Source organism: Ictalurus punctatus, chromosome 3 (assembly GCF_001660625.3).
Source record: "Ictalurus punctatus breed USDA103 chromosome 3, Coco_2.0, whole genome shotgun sequence".
Lineage (NCBI taxonomy): Eukaryota > Metazoa > Chordata > Actinopteri > Siluriformes > Ictaluridae > Ictalurus > Ictalurus punctatus.
The window spans coordinates 26,396,893-26,417,301 of NC_030418.2; the positions used below are offsets into that span (position 1 = coordinate 26,396,893).

At 41.1% G+C, this 20,409-nt stretch overlaps 1 protein-coding gene across 3 annotated transcripts in view; it reads left to right on the forward strand.

The window, feature by feature from the left end:
* Positions 1–269: 269 nt before the first annotated feature.
* bmpr1aa (bone morphogenetic protein receptor, type IAa) overlaps positions 270–20,409 on the forward strand; it is a 47,913-nt gene continuing 27,773 nt past the window's right edge. For 2 of the 3 annotated variants that reach the window (XM_017463583.3, XM_017463585.3), the window contains exon 1: positions 270–604. The gene's annotated coding sequence lies outside the window, so the exon portion shown is untranslated. Of the gene's footprint in view, positions 605–14,509; positions 14,690–20,409 lie in introns of those variants that run through there. The other variant, XM_017463584.3, reaches the window with a different exon arrangement.

Genomic DNA, 20,409 nt, shown 5'->3' on the forward strand with positions numbered 1-20,409 from the left:
AAATGTTATGTGGTATACTTTTTAATCACAGAAAGCCATTCAATACTGTGTGTGTCTTCACTGTGAGTAGTTTAAAAGAAGAATCCTGTGCTTGCAATTTCGCCAACTCTAGTTTTCCGCAACAAACAAAAAAAGCACAAAAAACTCTTGAATTAAAAAAAACAAACAAACTAATAATAAGTTTTTGTTGTTTTGTCAGCAACAATGAGAGGACTGGCATTTCTGAAGTTATACCCGGGTTGTCCGCAGCGAGGCGCTGCTGAGCTGAAACTTCACTACGGTAAATGAGACTCGCTTGTCTCGTCTCTGATGGACGGCGCGTCGTTAAAATAGTTTAATGTGAGTCGGCGATGGATCGAGAGTTTCTCCGAGTCGTGGGCAACTACTGACTCAGTCGGCATTCACGGTTTCGCAGCAGTGATATAAACCGTGATATAAAATGTCCTGCAGTTCCTTTCCAGAGGGATCGGTTCGCTCCACACTGGCCGCTGTTTGAGAAGTTACTCCGCTCCAGGAGCCTCGGATTGTTTAGAGGTCGCGCATACAGAGCCTACCATTTCCACTAAAAGTCTGGAACGACGACAAATCTAAAAACAACAAAAAGGTAATTATCTCAGGTTTTTAAATCTTTCGTCGTATTTGTAGCGACTGCTAAATTATTTTTGACGAAACTGCTTTCATTTTTCTGTTTACCTTGCTATCCTTAGCGAGCCCTCGTCTTACCTGTCGCCGGAACTAGCTAGTTACCTCCGAGTTCTCTCAGTGACGGCGTTCATTTTATTACTTCTTTTTAAAGTACTCGTAAGATATGTGTATATTTCGAATGTATTCTACATCTAGCAAACTTTCTCCGAGGCAGGGTTTGAGAAGTGCTCTGGTAGCTAAGCTAACTACGTGGTTTTGCTTGTAAAGGTTATTGTTATGCGGCGTGCTAGCTAACGCTAATATAAATAAACTTAGTTCAGTCTGACTAGCCGGGCTTATTAAGATGAACTTCTCTCAGTCTGGTTATAAATTTATGCTTTTGGCGTGCTTTAAATGTTTTATTTGAATATTACTGGTTCGCTAATGTTACAGCTAACGTTTTCAGAGCCAGCTAACAACTAAGTTAGCTAATTACGCTGAGGAAAAGAGACGGCTGGGTTTTTATTTTCATGATACTTTTATTATATTCCTTGTAAATAAATCCGTTAAATAACCTGTAGCTAGGTGTTAGATTCTCTCCTATATTAACTACTTGTTTACACACACAAGTAGTTACACAAGTAGTGTGTGTGTGTGTATATGTATGTATGTATGTGTGTGTGTGTGTATATATATATATATATATATATATATATATATATATATATATATATATATATATTAGTATGTGTATATATATATATATATATATATATATATATATATATATATTAGTATGTATATGTGTGTATATAATCTCACAAATACTCTTCCACACCTTTCACTTCATCATATAACTTACTTTATCTTAAATTGTTTACCAATTTCATCTTACTGTATATTTTTATAATACTTGTGGAAATAGTGCAACAGTTTTCATCCTCCTTTTGTTTTCTTTGAGGAAAAAACCCCCAATAGAAACCCTCATAGAATTTGTAATGGTTGTAATGGGAATTGTCTTGGTTATAGCGGGAATTGTCTTGGTTTTAATGGTTATAACGGGAATTGTCTTGGTTTTAATGGTTATAACGGGAATTGTCTTGGTTTTAATGGTTATAACGGGAATTGTCTTGGTTTTAATGGTTATAACGGGAATTGTCTTGGTTTTAATGGTTATAACGGGAATTGTCTTGGTTTTAATGGTTATAATGGGAATTGTCTTGGTTTTAATGGTTATAACGGGAATTGTCTTGATTTTAATGGAAACTGTACTGGTCCCTGTGGGTCTCTATTGGTAATTTGTTGCCTTCTATGGGCATGTTATGTCTAGTTTATACCAGTAATGGTTTTAATGGTTAGCTGATGGTTTGTAATGGTATTTGTTGCGGAAACCATTAGTATTTCTTTGATGCCTTCTGTTTGTTTGTTTTTTTCCCAGCAGAAAACGTACCTCCTTTTTATTTTATTTATTTATTTATTATTGTTATTTATTTATTTGTTTATTTATTTTACACATGATCTACCGAAAAATAATAGTTCAAGATGTTAAAAATGAAATGCGGCTGTCTCACATTGGATGACGATCCAAAAGATAAGGAAATATAAACATGACCACAGTTTTGAATGTAGTCCTGTGTCAGCTCTTTCTCTCAGTTACAGCCCAAATGTCCGGGTGAATATTACTGATATAAGACATGTATGAGAATATAAAAGGTTTTCCGAGGACGGAAAAGGTTTATGGCTGTTTATAAAGGCACCAGGAAATAAAGATGTTTTTAAAATGGACCGCATTCAGAGGCTGCGATACAAACCTTTGGATACCACGCTAGGGCTGGGCGATATGACCAAAGAATTCTATCGTGATACTTGAGGACATTTCTACGGTGCACGAGATGTAATTTAGCTAGCAATCTGTCTGCAAAACCCTAGTAAACATGGATGCTGAGGATTAATCGACGATCTGTTCGTTGTCATTAATAATGTAATTGCTGAAACTTCTCGATGGTCGATTAAACAAGGTCATGGTTGGAGCGTGTAGTTTTGAGGTGCGTGCCGGCTCATACGCAGAACACGTGCCGCAGACACACCAGGAAGAATGAAGCGAGTGCGCCGTAGTTACGTTTGGGATCAATTTAGTTTAAACGGCGATAATGTTAATTGCAAACATTGTGATTTGTGTTTTAAAATACAATTCAACCACGAGCACCATGATATACCATTTGAAAAGGTGCATCCAGCAGCGTCCGTGACAGGATACGAAACTACACAGCCAACGATGACCTCACTTTTAGCCGGGGGAAAAACTGGAGCTCAAAAGGCAGAAGGATTGACTGTGTAAAACGATTGTGAATGGCATGTTGCCTATCAGTGATGCCTCACCTTCGATGACGCAGAGAGGCGACATGGTTTTCGAGAGCTGATCGATTTCATTCAGCCGGACTACAACATTCTGTCAAGAACGGATTCCTGAAATAGGTTAGCACGTCATCTAACAGGTACGTTTAGCTTCTGAACGTGTAATATACAGATAATGAAATATCATCCGTGTGAGGTATGTGAGTCTCAACTTCTAGCAGGACCACCGACGTAATAACTGAAGCCACTTTCGCCTGGTCCGACTCGACCCGTTTTACTTTTCTGAGCTTGCATTTCCACTGCAGTTTAGTGCCGCTTCAACATGGGTGCCATCTTCCACTCGCCTTCACGCAGGAATAATGTTATTATCGAAGCTCTGTACAAAAACACGCTAGGGTCGTTTTCCAAACGCCTTTCCTGTGCACTGAACATGGACCCAATTAAGGATGTAAACTAACGGCGCTCTAGAACCTACGTAGTGCTCGATACGAGTGACTTCGATAAACGCCTGTTTGGAAATCGGTCAGAACAAACCTTTGTTGTAATTTTATCTGTAATGAGATAAACGATGTATAATTTTCAATTAATAGAATATTACCATATACAAAGTATGTATTAAATGACACATTTATTCAGGCACGATACAGAAGCACTTGTTAAGGAGAATTCCTCACTCCCTCAGTGCGTGGCTCACGTTTAGTCTCGGCTCGGCTCACTCTGAGCCTCGACTGAGGTGGTACTAAAAAAAAGTACCAGGTACTATCCACAGTGGAAAACCTGCAAAAAGTGAGTCAAGTCGTACCGTGCAGTGGAAAAGTGCCATAAAGCGAGCAGAGTCGTACCGTGCAGTGGAAAAGCGCCATAAATGGTGTAGGCCTATAACACGTTACACACATTCATGAGTAAACGTGCGCTTTTTCATGTTCTCTAAATATTTTGTAATATGCTGTAATATCCTATGCAAAATAAAACTCTTCTAATAACAAAACAACCGAATTGCTCACATGGACGCACGCACTATAAATAGACTCGCATGCACTCTGTTGCCAGAGTGCGCGTCTGAGGCGGCGTTAGTCACACGTATATTATAGTCATAACATTTTGTAATCATAAACAAACCTTATTTTAATTAAGGCTAATAATAATTTTTATGATTTTGAGTAAGGAAACCTTTTCATTTGGGTGAGGAAGCTGGTTTGTTGAGTGGGATGTTCACACCCTGTGGTGCTGTATGCTGCTGCAGTAGACGTGTCTTGCAGTGTTAAGGTTAACGATTAATCGATCGTTCATTTAAATGACGATCGATCACGGGAATTTGTGTAAATTGACATCCCTAGTTGTAAAATAAACAAAAAACGTTAAACCGTGTTTAACGATACTTTTCTTTAATGCCTACAAAGATGATTACGTTAAAAACAATCAGAACCATTAAATTTGTAATTAAATGGTATGTAATTACTTTTTTTATGGATTATAATTAAAATGTAAAAAAAAAAAAGACATCACCATACCAACGATATCTCAGAAAAGTGCATCGCATAATAATTTATCACGGTGCCAATATATCGCCCAACCCATTAGGTGATGCAGTATATTTAAATTGATATGATGGCAGTTCAGTGTGGGACAAGTGAAGCTGTAGTGTTGTGCCCAGTTGTGTGTTTTGGTTGGCCCAGAAATCTAACACACAGCGAGCTGAATGAACTGGCTAGTTAAATGCGTTAATGCAGAATAAGGGAAATGAATGTGTCTATGATCACTGTTCACTTATAAACTAGCAAAGTTTATAATGTAGCACATCTATATTTGCGCTTTCAACAAAAGGCTGACAAGTTGTTGGCTGATGTTTGTCCTTTCGTGCATCTCTCACAAAACGTATTAATCGAGTCTGACTAGAGTCTTTATTTTCTCTGTTTGTGTAAGCACACGGTGACTGGGTTCTGTTAGCCGGAGAGTTATTTGTATATGACAGCTTTTTTCGGTTTTGTTACATACCCGCGTTCCTGATTTTGAAAAGATTATCTGTGGTGTACTCTGATTAATCCATGTAGTAGGTGGTGGGATTCAGATGTACATACTATTCAATTCTATTTTATTTGTATAACGGTTTTAACAGTGGACATTCTCTAAAGCAGCTTTACAGAAACATTTAAACACAGGATATAGATTTTAAGTGTGTGAATTTATCCCTAACGAACAAGTTGGTGGAGACGGTGCTGAGGAAAAACACTAAGATGATCTGAGGAAGAAACCTTGAGAGGAACCAGACTCGGAAGGGAACCCGTCCTCATCTGGGTGACAACGGATAGTGTGAAAGTAAAGGGAAGTTCATTATGGTTTTTATATGAAGTCTGTTTTGTTGAACTGATCCACTGTTCATTAAAGAAGACTTGAGTGCAAAACTGTATGTGGTAATTGCAGTCCTAAGGCCATAGCAGCAACCGTAGTTCCAGCATCACAGCAAGAATGTCCATGTGAAACTGTGGTCCAAAACCATTTCCATGGTACTTCAAGCGGCGTCATCCTCAGCAATCTCCAGGCTGCACTGCTTGGGGTCGTCCTCAGTAGCAGAATGTAGCCTCCAGTTGATGAGAGCTCCAATCAGAGGTAGGGCATCAGGATGGACCAGGCAGGTCCGGAGATCAGAAAGGGTCAGGATCGCTGGCATCTCCATAATATCATGGGTGGCTCGACAGAAGGAGAGAGGGAGAGGATGGTAAAGAGAGGGAGAGATTGTTAGGTATGCTTACTACCCCATAATGGATAAGACAGTGTACTTTGCATCGAAAAAGTCTATTCATGGAAACTTGAGTAAACACATGTTTTCAGCCTGGACTTAAATACTGTGACTGCGTCTGAGTCCCGAACACTAATTGGAAGGCTTTTCCATGAATGTGGGGCTTTGTAAGAGAAAGCTCTTTCTCTTGCTGTAGCCTGCACTATTCGAGGTACCAACAAATAGCCTGCACCTTTTGATCTAAGTAGGCGTGGCGGGTCATAGAAGACCAAAAGTTCGCTCAGGTACTGTGGCACGAGACCATTCAGTGCTTTATAGGTCAATGGTAGTATTTTAGTTACTGCATTGTGTGGTACTCCCACCTACATGAAGCGCATTATGTTTAAACTGCATCCATATCCTACACAGGATCACAGGGAGCCCTGGAGCCTATCCCAGGGGACTCGGGGAACAAACCCTGGACTGGGTGCCAGCCTATCACAAGGAACGATCACATTAGGGCTGCAACAACTAATCAATCATTACAATAATATTCAGTGAATCTCATTATGGATTAGTCGGGTCTGTGACGTCACTGTGGGTATACCCACCCACCTCCCCGCCCCATCAGTGATGTCACTTCACAACGGTGAAAAACGTATTTCTATTAATAAAACACACGAGAAAAACAGTAGAGATCACAGAGTGAGGGGGGAAAGTGCACGATCCAGGTCGTCCAAAACATGAGTGATTTATATTAAGCGCTTCAAATAAACTCGTAAGTGTATTGTTGTTGCTTGTCGTGTCAGACTCTGCAACCGGTGCGTGCCTGGTTGTGAAATCTGATTAGACACCTGGGCATGTGATTTGTCTTCTCTGCAGTTATTCTTGCTGAAGATATGATTAGCTAGTTAACATTTTCCCTGTGGAGTCCGGCTAGCCTGTGCACAGACTGAACCGAGATTAGGAAGTTTTACATTTTGTCCATTTGCTGTTTGTCCATTTTTGAGCTTCTAGCACATTTAAAAAAAAAACAAAAAAAAAAACATTAGTTGGCCACAGGTGTTCTACACAGTGGTGTCATTTAGGTGTCTCAGTGCATTAAAGCAAATTCCTTCTTGATCAGAAGTAGTGTGTGTGTGTGTCACAGGACTTCGATAGGCAGCATTAGTGCTTTGAGGTTCAGCCTTTCCCGCTTGCAGTCAAGAAGCTGGTTTTAATTTGTAGAGGGAGAGGGGGGGAGGTTGCTGTGTGTATCTGCTCCTTCACCTTCCATTCCATGCCTAAAGCATGAGCTGGTACAGGGTCAAAAACCAGATGGGATCTAATACCATGCAGCAGGTCTGAGTCCTTTACAAAAGCGAAAGTTAGACGCTTGGCTGTATACATGTGCCAAACAGCTGTACATTCCACAGCTTGTCTCGCAAGTCTGCATTTGGGGGGGAGAACAATGTTAGCGCTGGAAAAAATGAACAAAAGAAAGGAGAGGTGAGAGGAGGCCCCATGCAATGTTGAAACGCGGGATATATCTGAATTCTTCGTGCCTGATGTTTTTCTCTTCAGTGATGCAGATGCATTAACATGAGCATGCATTCTGAATTAAAATGACTGAAGTGCTAGAGTGACTTGTAGTTACTACATTTCTTGTATCAGGGATGGATTAAAATGTTGTGCAGTCACTTGAGGGTTTTTCCACAACCGTTCTTCTCAGAAATCTGCTTGCAGCCATCGATAGCTTCCTTTATCTGCCCCGTTCAGGTACTTCATATGTTTTCTGCCCCTAGCCAGTTCAGGTACTTCATATGTTTTCCACCCCTAGCCAGTTCAGGTACTTCATATGTTTTCTGCCCCTAGCCAGTTCAGGTACTTCATATGTTTTCCGCCCCTAGCCAGTTCAGGTACTTCATATGATTTCTGCCCCTAGCCAGTTCAGGTACTTCATATGATTTCTGCCCCTAGCCAGTTCAGGTACTTCATATGATTTCCGCCCCTAGCCAGTTCAGGTACTTCATATGATTTCTGCCTCTAGCCAGTTCAGGTACTTCATGTTTTCCACCGCTAGCCAGTTCAGGTACTTCATATGATTTCTGCCCCTAGCCAGTTCAGGTACTTCATATGATTTCTGCCTCTAGCCAGTTCAGGTACTTCATGTTTTCCACCGCTAGCCAGTTCAGGTACTTCATATGATTTCTACCCCTAGCCAGTTCAGGTACTTCATACGATTTCTACCCCTATCCAGTTCAGGTACTTCATATGATTTCTGCCCCTAGCCAGTTCAGGTACTTCATATGATTTCTGCCCCTAGCCAGTTCAGGTACTTCATATGATTTCTGCCTCTAGCCAGTTCAGGTACTTCAAATGATTTCTACCCCTAGCCAGTTCAGGTACTTTATACGATTTCTACCCCTAGCCAGTTCAGGTACTTCAAATGATTTCTACCCCTAGCCAGTTCAGGTACTTCATACGATTTCTACCCCTAGCCAGTTCAGGTTCTTCATACGATTTCTACCCCTAGCCAGTTCAGGTATTTCATGTGTTCTAGTTCAAGCACACATGGTGCAACTAATGAAGCCCTTGATTAGTTGTGTCAGGTGTGCAACACCTGTTTTGCATATTTGTGCTGTTGTGAGGGATTCTGTTCAGGGGGTTGAATACTTGAGACTGGAGAAATCATTGTAAGTTGTATTTTCAGTTGAATTTGGGGAAACCACTTTCACCACAGGATCGCCATCACCAACTCCAGGAGTTACATTATCTGTAACTTTCGGCGACTTACAAAAGAAATGTGTTCTTTTCATCTTCATTCTTCAGCTCTTTACATTTTGCGTATTAGTTAGCTCCCTGACACGTGACAACGGAGCGCATTGAAAGGAAGTGATTGTCTGCTAATATTAACCAATCTAAAATCTAATTAAAGTTAAGAATGCTAAGATGAAGTTTAACTGGTTATGTAACGTTGGATAGACTGGTGGACGGGTCACTGTATTGGCTCACAGCAGGCACATACGGTGCAGTAATTAACGAACGTTTTGTAGAGAAATGAAAACCCGTTGCACCACAAGAGCTATTTGCACTCGCACAGATGCCCCCAAATATTATTTGAGGTTGCACAGGTAAAATTCAAGAGCATATACAACCAAAATGGTCGCAATTTCAACCCTTGTTATACGGATTTATATACCATTTTTCATATTTATACTGCGGTATTGATATCGCAGAAAGCGGCGGTATCTGCAGCTTTTTTTTTTAGTGATATACAGCCGTATAGGTCAGGCACATGCAACGTGTACAGTGAAAGCCAGCCAATCATGAAAGTCTCCTTGATTGAGTGAAGATAAAGGTGAAAATTATCAGTAGAACTGATAAGTTGTTGACTGGTAATGGATGATGGTACATGAGGTGCAAACACTCACTGATGCGCAAGAAGGCAACGCGATGCATTAAGAGCCAGAGGGTGTAAACTTCTGAGCAGCATGATTGGTGTAAATTATTATATTGTCTTCTGTGAAACTTTTATATCTTATTTAGCTTCTGAAGGGCAGTACTAAATGGGGGAAAAAAAGATCTTTAAACAAGTTAATAATTTACACCGATCATCCTGTTCAAAAGTTTACACCCCCTGGCTTTTAATGTATCGTGTTGCCTTCTTGAGCAACACTGAATGTTTGCATCTTTTGTAATAGTTGTGTATTAGTCCCTGAGTTGACCTCAGTGTGAAAAGATGGATCTCAGGATCATATAGGGACTGTTGGAAAGGGGTCAAATATGCAGAAGATTCTGGAAAAGCGAAAATGGGCAGGACCTGGAGGATTTTTCTGAAGAACAGTGGGCAGTTTAACTGCTCAGGACAAGCAATGGATCACAAAACATATAACATAAAAACATCCAGGTAACAACACACAGAATTAAGAATCAAGGGTGTGTAAACTTTTGAACTAGTTCATTTGTGTAAATTCAGTTAGGATTGTGTCATGTGGAATATGTAAACATCTGTTATGTGAAATAGCTTCTTCAGGGCAGAACTAAATAAATAACAAAACGCAATTCTTATGATCCCTCTCTTTTTTTTTATTTATTTTTTTTAAATTATTAACATTTAGCAGATTCTGACTTCATATATAAACATATGACCTCAACCGTATCAGCTTGCAGTTTTATTTCTCAAAACCAGTACCAGCACAAGCAATGATTTCTATGCCACAAACACAACAAGAACAAGCTGAACTGTTTTCTGGTCCAGTCTTTGAATTATAATATTTTGTTATCTGCCTTGCAATGCAATGAAATTCAATGCAGTTTAGTGTGCTAATTGTTTGGCTTCTCAAAAATCTTCTTATTGACTACATTTTAAAGCCCTGGCTAATTGACGGGCTAATCGATGCTAGGAAAAGCAACAGTTTTGTTGTGTACGGTGTGAGACGGTTGACCGAACATCCATTCTGACAGAGGAATGGTGTTCATTCAAACGATTTGATCACTGTAATCAATCCCCTTCTCTTTCTGGAGGTAGAAAATGGTTTAATTTAGAATCTTTTAAGATGCCGTTTCCATCCAAAATGATTGAAAATGGGCATTGATCTTTTGAAATGTTTTGTTAGCGTGTGTTATTGAAATGCTTTGCCCTAGTGACTTCCTGTGCAATTATTCATGAGTTGAAATAAACATTTTAAAAGCCGATCACGATAGAGCACACGCATGTTCTTTTGCCACGCGTGAAATAATTAAAAATGCGTATTTCTTGTAGTTAACTCCGAACTGTGTAAACACTAAAAGCAGGTCTGTTCTGTAGGAAAGGTCATGCAGGGACAGGAGGGATGTTGCGCGTCGAACATTAAGAACAAACGACGGCTTTATTGAGCTCGTTTCATGAAAGTGACAGTAAAGTACGGGAACATGTTGAATCCGAGACACCACCTAAATCGTAACCCTTCACCTCCTCGATCAGCCGTCCCGTGCAGACAGACGCGCTTGGTGCCTCGTTTCTGAGTCACGTTGGATATTCACCAAATACATGCCATGTGAGGTGGAGAATCTTTATTGACTCAATAACAACCGAATTACTGAGGTATGTTACCGTTCAGCATAGCATTTGAAGCAGATGATACAACACGGTCTCTGAGAGAATATAGTCCTCCAGCACGCGATTCCTGGGCTCTGTAATGGAGACGTGGCTGGAATGTCTGCAAGCTAATGGTCCTTAACTGCCAAGTGGAATTATTTTGTGTTTAAGAAATGAAAAGCGTGTTTGATTCCACCCTCCTGGTTTTGCAGTCGGCTAGATGATATGTTTTCTGTTACCTCTGTACATACTCTCGCTGTTGTCTTTTATACATGGTCCTGGAGGCAAACCGGTTCATCACACTGTACAAGTGTTTATTCTTCTAACTGCAGTAGTTCTCACATATTGGTTGGATTCTTGCCAGCCGTTTGTGCTTATAACTTTAAAACAAAAAGAATACAGCATGTTGTTTTGTTTTAAATGACCGAACACTTTTCCCAGCGGTTTTTAGCAGAAAAAGACATTACGTGTGAACGCAGCCGAACTTTGTTTAGCTACCAAGCCACGTTAAATACTAACTTTAGTTCAGTCGAGGTATCTTTTTATATAATATCAACTAACTAGCTTTGCTGTCTAATGTAATTTAATTCAGTACATGAATATCTATGTAAGTTAGCGATTAGGTTAGTTGTAAAATAAGCTACATTAGCTATATCTTTTCACAATCTGCTATCGCTGTTGTTATTATCCAAAAGAATGACTCCCTAACACAAAACTTTTATACTTCATTTATTCTTTGTTGAGGCTTACCTTGTCGATGGCTTGCAACTAGGCTTGCTGTGATAGTCGGTGTTACGCGGTGTTCAGCCACACAAGTACATCACTTCCCCACCGTGGCGCTGTCGGTTCGCTTTTTTATAGTAATAAAAATCATTTATTTCAGTTAGAGAACGGGCACTGCAATTAAAAACTGAACGCGTCTGCTCAACTCAGCACGAGCCGAATGAGTCAGAGTCACAGCGCCGTTCAGCAGGAGTCAGATTTCATCTATGACAAAAGTGAGGTGAGCTGACTGACAAGACGATGGCGGAGGATTTGGTTTAATATAAGCAAGATCGTCATTGTACTGTTTTGTTGCTTTTCATAAAGAATAATAATGAACCCACCATCCAATGATCATGGTAATGATTCTTTATTGATCACATATACATTATAGCACAGTGAAATGTTTTTCTTCCCATACCCCAGTATGTTAGGAGGTTGGGGTCAGAGCGCAGCGTCAGCTATGATACAGCACCCCTGGAGCAGAGAGGATTAAGGGTCTTGCTCAAGCAATTACCGCCCTCGAATTGCCACTAATTTGAAAGCGAAAGTGAAATGCGCACGGCCGCGTTCACAAGCAGCACAAGGCCCCGGTGGTACCGGTATTACCGGTGTTGTCACATGGCGATTAACCTGTGGGAAAATTCCCTCACTGTCACAGCTCTACTTACAACCTAGTCGATGGATGTAACTACCATCCTGAGATGACGGTACAGAGGAATGTCCCATCAGCTGTCACACACCAATCACACAAACGAACATCCAAACACTGATCGTTGATTGGCAGTTCATTCCTGTTGCCAGATAGCCACGTCTCGGTTTTTTTCTCAGCACATAGAATGCTCACCGTTGCTTTAACATTCATTCTGTTTTGTCGGCTAAATGCCTTTTTACTTTCATTCAGCTTAGAGCGCTCTGCAAAAACACTTAGGCGCTGCGCTTTTGCATTTTAATAGTTGGGAAAATCCTGGGAGATGAGAAGTGACGCTTCATTATTTTACTTCTCATGCTAAATTCATACGGTATTGGGATACTTCTAATGTTAAAATTACATTAATACTTTGAGTGTAAAGGAAAAAACTGTCTCCGGTATGGCTGTATCAATTGGAAAGATATGTTTTGAACCAATATTGAAAATTGATGGACGTTTTTTGATTTTCTGTGTGTGTGTGTACAAATGAGCAATGGAGAGAGTGACCGGTTTGGATTAAATGAGGCTTTAGGATTCGACAGATGCTCAGCAGGAAGTTGCAACACCACCACTACTATAAGCAAAACATGCAATCCTGCAGCACTTCACACTGGCAGAATCACAAGGCTTGCTACACACCTACAGAGGTGACATGGGGTGGTGATGTTAACCGAAGATGTAACAGGTACCATTTTTTAGCAGTTTTAGTCATCAGAGCTCACTAGCCCACACTCGGACCTGGTCGAAAGCAATAGCCAAAGCATTCGGTTACTTTATTTGTGTCACGTGTCCCGTTACGTGTCTTGTGTTACAGAAGATGTTGGATACAGACGCGGTAACTACTCTGGAAGCCAGATACACGGGCGAAATTGTACGTCCCCCGAGCTGTGGAGAGAACGAATGAAGTACAGATTAATTGCAGTTCAATTCTGATGTTTGAAATTGTCGTTCCTTCCAGACTACAGACTCAAACATGCAGCATATCTATGCATGTTAAATTGAATTAAACTGTTTCTTATTGGATCAGACCTGAATCGAATCAGATCAGTAGTGCAGTGCTTAACACATGTTGATATCATTTTTATGTAAAAGCTAGTAACTTGTTACGTTTACGTATAGGTCCGACCTCAGTATTATGTTTCCTCTGTAATGGAACACATGTACATAACATGCATTACGTACACATCCTCTTCGTTTCCCCTCAAAGCCACAGCCGGTACTGTCGTCGGGCGGCGAAAGTTAGGGGGTGCAATAGAACGATGGCATTTTACATGAAAAATCACAAACCTACTTGACATCATAGTCTGTATATAAAATCGCAGTAACTACGAAAGGTGATGGGATTTGAAGCTGATTAGTCAAGGTTCATATTGGTGTCTCCATCCATCCATTTTCTATACCGCTTACCTTACATAGGGTTGCGGGGGGTGGGCCTGGAGCCTATTCCAGGGGACTCCGGGCACAAGCCGGGGGGACACCTGGACGGGCTGACAACCCATCGCAGGACGCAATCACGTACACGTTCTCCAACTACGGACAGTTTGGAAATGAGGATCAGTCTACAACGCGTATCTTTGGACTCGGGGAGGAAACCGCCGAAGCACGGGGAGAACATGCAAACTCCATGCACACAGGACAGAGGCAGGATCCGAACCCCCACTCTGGAGGTGCGAAGCAAACCACTAAGCCACCATACCCCATTAGTGCATCTCCTTGTACTTAAATTTATACACACTCATGAGCTCAGGTGTATTTTTATTTTTATGCTACGATATGTAACTTGGTTTTTATGTAGATCACACTTCTTGTGTAAATGTTCCTGCATCGTGTTTAATAATATATATGTCCCCCTCCAGTTTGATAAATGAGGATCATTGTGTTTCTAGTGGAGAATTTTCCTGTTTGTTGTCCAGACCAATCAGAGCTGACACGAGTCTGCTTGGTTTTCCCCACCTGCACAGTTGGCGTCACTTACTGTTACTAATTCTGCCTGTGCACGCAAAGACACAGCACTGCCAACGTGTATTCTCCTCATCAAGAAGTATCAAAACAAACATGCACAAAGAAGTATTTCGCAAGCAGTGAGCACCTGCAAAAACTTTAACACACACCACTTTTTTCCCAGCTTGCCTCTCCTGTTAGGATGTCAGTCATGTCCCGATTGCCTGCTTGAGTTGCCCTGGAGCTCTAGAGGAGTGTATTTCAATCTGCGCAGCACAAAGGATCGGGTTTCTTCGGGAGCCCATGGCGTGGTGGCACAGATCAGGAAGGTGGTTGAAGGTGGAGGAGGAGGGGGAGGCTGGCGAGATCAGGTTTCTCATGACTGCCTGCGTTCTTCAGACCGCTGCACCTTTTAAAGGCGGCCCCCTCGGCTCTGCCTAATGCTGGAGACAGGATGGCTGAGCAGCAGACGAAAGCGTTCACTCCCCTCCTCACATCTAACATCCACCTCGGCTCGGGAGCCTCCTGCGCAGCGTGAACCGTGAGCCTAACCTGTTATTACACGGGCACAGCTTTAGGACAGTTTGCATTGAAGGTGGAGAGGGATGTGAGAGTGGTTTTGTTTGTTTGTTCACTTTCTGTCCCGCGTGTATCACAGGGCATGCTCTCCTGCCAGGAGAACGGGTGCAGCGTATTGACGAAGCCCCCAGCTGTCCTTTAATGGTATCGATCCTGCTTTAAATACTCTCAGCTATCAGAGTAAATTATTTAGAGCGGCACCAGATATGCCGAACGCAAAGACAAGCTGGAACCTGGAGCGGTCCAAAGAGATTTTTGTCTCTTGTAAGAACTCTTAGGACTTACTTTATTATTTAGGGATGCGTTCCTGATCATGGAGTCCTTGTGTAATTCAATTGAACTGTGTACTTTCCTTTTTTTTTTTTTTTTCTTTCTCTCTTCTTTTTCTTTTTAATGGAAAGTCGATAGGATCACCTTCTGGGTGAGCTTTTAAGTGGCTTTTTAACTAGTGTGCTGCTGACAGAATGTTTGTGTACATGGACCCAAACTGAGGATGGATCAATACTGGTGTTGACTTGGTCTGATACGCCTTTTACTGATACTCGTTTAAAAAAAAAAAAAAAAGAATGCTCCATGTGATGCTATGTGACGTAAATGGAGTATGTTGTTGCTGAACAGATTTGACAATTGATGATATCGGGCAAAGCAGACTGCAAACTGTGCTCTGAACAGATCAATGAGACAGCAGCATCTTCCTACAATACAGATAACCTGCAGTGTGGTTCCTCGGTCAGTATTGATCGGTTTGGTACCCACCTGAACCGTAATTCAATGGTCGTGAAGATCAACTCGCCTACTATCTATCTAACACTAAGTGGAAAATGGTCTGCCCTTTAAATAGCGCTTTTTTAACCTTAGCAGTTCCAAAGCGCTTTACACTGTGTCTCATTCACCCATTCACACACACACTCGCACTCCAATGGTAGCAGAGCTGCCATGCAAGGTGCTAACTTACCATTAGGACCAACTTGGGGTTCAGCGTCTTGCCCAAGGACACTTCGGCATGTGAAGTCAAGTGGGCCGGGAATCGAACCACCAACCTTACGATTAGTGGACAACCCGCTCTACCACCTGAGTCACGGCCACCCACAAACTAGCTTGCTAGCTCGCTGACAAAAATAAACCAGTTTTATTCGGTCCCATTGTTTTGTAGCTTGCTAATATTTTATAAAGCAAAAACAACCCTGTCGTAAATTAAGATGAACGTAATGTGTGACTAGTTTGTTAGCTAGCATTAACCAGCTAATTATACTACAGGGTGTCCCCAAAGTCTCCATACATAGGAGACTGTGTTTGCCAGCACCATGTCAGTTGTGCCTTCATTAGTGGATGTTCGTGGATGTTCACTTCTCGGTTGGTCCATAGCACTTCCAGGGTATTTGAATATGTTAAGTTTGGCAACAGTGTCGTGTGTGTGTGTGTGTGTGTGTGTGTGTGATGTGCTTGCCGTGTTTCCTGTTAAAGTCCATCGCAACCTTGCAACAGCTTCCCAGGCCAGCCATGAGAATGATTTAGTGCATTCTTCTTTTGGCAATTATTACAAATAAACCTGACATTGTCGCGCTAGCGAGGCTTACCTAGAATGTTTTTCACTTGTTGCTTTGTTTCAGAGATCATCAAAATGACGCGATGGGAAAACAAAAACTTCTTCCTCATTTATATCAGGAAGTGTTACTATTTTACATGTAGTACACAAAATAGAATGACAAATTTCCACAATTACATCTGAGGGGGTTTGAAATTCGCCACCAGAAAGTGTTTTGTGGACCTGATTTTAAACATGAAGCTCAGAAGGAGTTCCTCATCGCTAGCATTACTAGCATCAGATACCAGAAATGGTATAAAGAATGAGTGTGCAGACCGTGCCCTCAACTAATATTGGCACCCTTGGTAAATATGAACAAAGAAGGCTGTGAAAAAGTCTTTGTTAACCTTTTGATCTTTTGTTTAAAAAAAAAAAAAAAAAAAAAAAAAGTTCACTGGTGTTGCTGAGCTGCCAATGGAGTAGGACGCGAAGTGGGAGGCTCCTGCTGTTTTTGATTAAAATTGTTATTAACTTGCGCTTTTCAGCCGTACATTTGATTTTGACTTGCTGTGCTCCATTTTTTTGTTTGCACCAGGGATGTCACGATACCAAAAATCTAGTAGTCGGTACCGATACCAGCAAAAATACACGATAGTCTATACCAAAGTCAATACCACGGTGTGTAAAAATAAATAAATAAGTAAATTATACTTAAACATTAATTCCTTTATTTAAACATTTAAGCATTATAAAAAATAGTGGCAACAGTCAAATAATATTAAAAAAAAAAAAAAAAAAGCAACTACAAAGTAGATATATAATAAATATGTAGGCATAAAATGGTTTTTCGTTGAGATGTTCTGAAATGAGGTCTCTGGTTTCGGTGTATAGTTTGGGGATCTCTGTATACCTGAAGTAATTTCTGCTTGGTAGCTGGTATCTGGGGTTGACCTGCTGAAGCGTTTTCTGGAATCCATGCTTTTTCTAACTTGATCCATGCGTATGCATTCAGCAACTGCCCTTTCTAGTTTCCTTGCTTCGTTTGGAGTTTTTCTCATATTTTCTGTGCCTTTTTATAAGCTTCTCTTAAGGTTGGCTGTGTTTTGTTTGCAAATGTTTGCTGACTTTGCTCCTGACTCTCCTGGTAGACATCCTCCTCTGGCTGATACTGGAGAGGGGGAGAGAGAGAGATTTTAGTTATCAAACACTGTCTGACAATGACTAAAACAGTGGAGTCTACAGGTGCTAAGGTGCACTCCTAAACGCACACCTTATACGCTGAATGCAAGCATTAGTTTAATTTCACTGACATGGTCTCAGGTCGAAACGATTTATTAAAACCTTTAAAATAATTATTTGACCTAGTGACATTAGGCTACATGTTGCTGACAGGACACGGGCTGAATGGTGATGCATGCTGGTCCATTAGGAGGTAGTTTATAACACTGCAATGCATTAGCATTGTGAACATATAACTGGTTATCACTAACATTACATGGAGCATAATGTTAGCTGGTTTCACAATGCAGCTGCCTCAAACAAATATAATATATGTCCGTCTTTCAGGATAAGGATTAGAAGTTTTACAATTTGTTAATATGACTTGAAACTCACTCACCTTGAATTCTTTGAAGAGATCGGGGTGCCTGTCTTTCAGGTACTTCGCCAAATTCGAGGTGTTTCCTCCCTTTGTTTGAAGTGTACGATGGCATGCGAAGTATTTCCATATTCGACTCTTGCCTTTTTTCCTCTCAACGAGTCGGGGAGGAGCTGAACTTGTCGCCATAGCAATCTTTTGTAGTTTTCCCCCTGTGTTCGTAGTTCTTCTTCTTTACCACTTCTGGACCGACTAAAACACTTGCAAGTATTTGCTGACCCCTTCAGGTTCGGAAGAATCGCAACCTCGGTACTGCCGTTACAAACGGTACCAACAGAACTGCAGAAAAACAAGTACCGTCACGTTTTAAGAATGTTGGTACCGAAGTATCAGTTCTCGTGACATCCCAATTTGCACACTTAACTTTGAACTACGTTAAAATGTCTTGGGGAGGGGAAAAAAACCCTGAACTCGTTATACTATTCAGACACAACCGAGGCCTAGACTCTCGGGGATACTCCGTCAACTATCAAGCTCGACCTGCAACACGTGAAAATGCAGCTGGTTGGAGATAAAGATGCTAAGGATGCTAACATATCCACACTGAAAGGTACTGTTGGGGAAATGGACCATGCTCTCTCCGGTTGTACGGATGAGTTAGCTCAGATGAAAACTACTATCAAGTCTCTCGCTGCTACCGTAGCCAAGTTGGAGAATAAATGTGAGGACTTGGAGTCTCGTTCATGGCGGAATAACATTAGGGGAGTGGGAGTTCCAGAGGGGCCTGACACCTGTACAACTGCTGCTGTAGCCGCCCCGCTGAAGGAACCGTTTGATCTGAAGCGGGAGCCGGTTTTGGACCAGTCCCACCGGACCCTTCAACCTAAGCCCAAGCCTGGTGAACGACCACGAGCTATTGTGTGCAAATTTCATTATCACAGTGACTGCGGTGATATTTTATGCTGTGTGGGAGAGCTCCAGTGGATTAAAGTGAAGGATTTGACCATTTCAGTCTTCCTGGAGCACACTGCCAAGATATCCCAGGCTCAGGCTGCGTTTAACGGGGTTACGTGTCAACTTTGTGGCATTGAGGGCGCTCGCTATGAAATACTTCACCCGGCACAGCTCCGTGTTACATATAACGGTGTTCAGAAGGACTTCGTTTCAGTGGAGGAAGCAGGGGACTGTGTCGAATTCTTGACCTCTGGGTGAGCTGCATGCTCCTTCTTTTTTTTTTTTTTTTTTTTGCACTCGGGCTTCCAGCTCTACAGTATTCTGATTTTCAATGAAAATATTATCGTTGCATTACTTCTCCTAGATTCAGTGGACTCAGTCCTCTTAAATCCACCATTGTAATATGATCAATTTTTTTAGCTGTACCGCCCAGCCCTATGTATCCCTGTGGTTTACTTTATTTAAATGGTTAATAGTAATATGGATCCCAGCACCTCTATGATTTATTAGTTGGAACGTCGGCGGTATGGGTAATCCTGTCTAGAGATCTAAGGTTTTTACACATTTCAAACGTTTAAACTTTGATATAGTACTTATATGGGAGACTCACCTTTGTATTAAAGATCATTATAGGTTACACTGCACTTGGGTGAGTCGAGTCTTCCACTTGAACTTAAATTCAAAGGTAAGAGGGTTTTTTAGAGGCTAATTTAATTGGCAAAGTCACAGTTTTTGTCCACTAATGTTATTGCTGATGGGAATGGTAGATATATTATAGTTGCTGGTACTCTAATGCAAAGACAGGTTTTGTTGGTAAATGTATATAAAATATGAATTTTGATGTGGAATTTGCTAATAGTTGATGAGCAACCTCCCCGTTTTAAATACTCACCTGTTGATTTTCGGAGGGGATTTAAACTGTGTTTTTAAACCCAAATTTGGATCGGTCTAATCCTCATAATCTGAATCAATCTGCTATGTCGAAAACATTTTCCCATTTTTATTTGTCAGAACAGTCTCGTTGACCCTTCTCTTAAAAAGTTTTCTTTCTTCTCCCAGGTGCATCATTCCTATTCGAGGATTGATTTATTGTTTTATTCAGTACTCTTAATTCTTGTGTAGTTTCTTCTGACTATTTGGGTGTTGTAATTTCTGACCATGCGCCGCTACATTTAGATATTCAACTTTCTATTTATAAACGTAGCCCACCACCTTGGAGATTTAACTCTCTTCTTTTGGCAAACACAGAGTTTTGCGAGTTCATTTCAACTTGATGACAATCTGAAAACTTCAGTCTAAATGACTCCACTTCTTATTCATTGTTATGGGAGACACTTAAATCCTAGGCTTAATGAACTCGCATTTGCGGTCAGTAACCTCGAGCAAAGATATGCACTGAATCCTTCTCCAGAACTACTTAAACAGCATCTTGACTTACAAGCAGAATAATTTCTTATTTCTACTAAATAGACGGAGCGCTTATTACGTTCTCGTGGTTCATATTATGAACATGGCAACCAGCCAAGTCGTTTACTGGCACTACAGGCCAATTCCCGTCCGATACCTAGCCTTATAAACACTTATCACTACAGATCCCATGGAAATT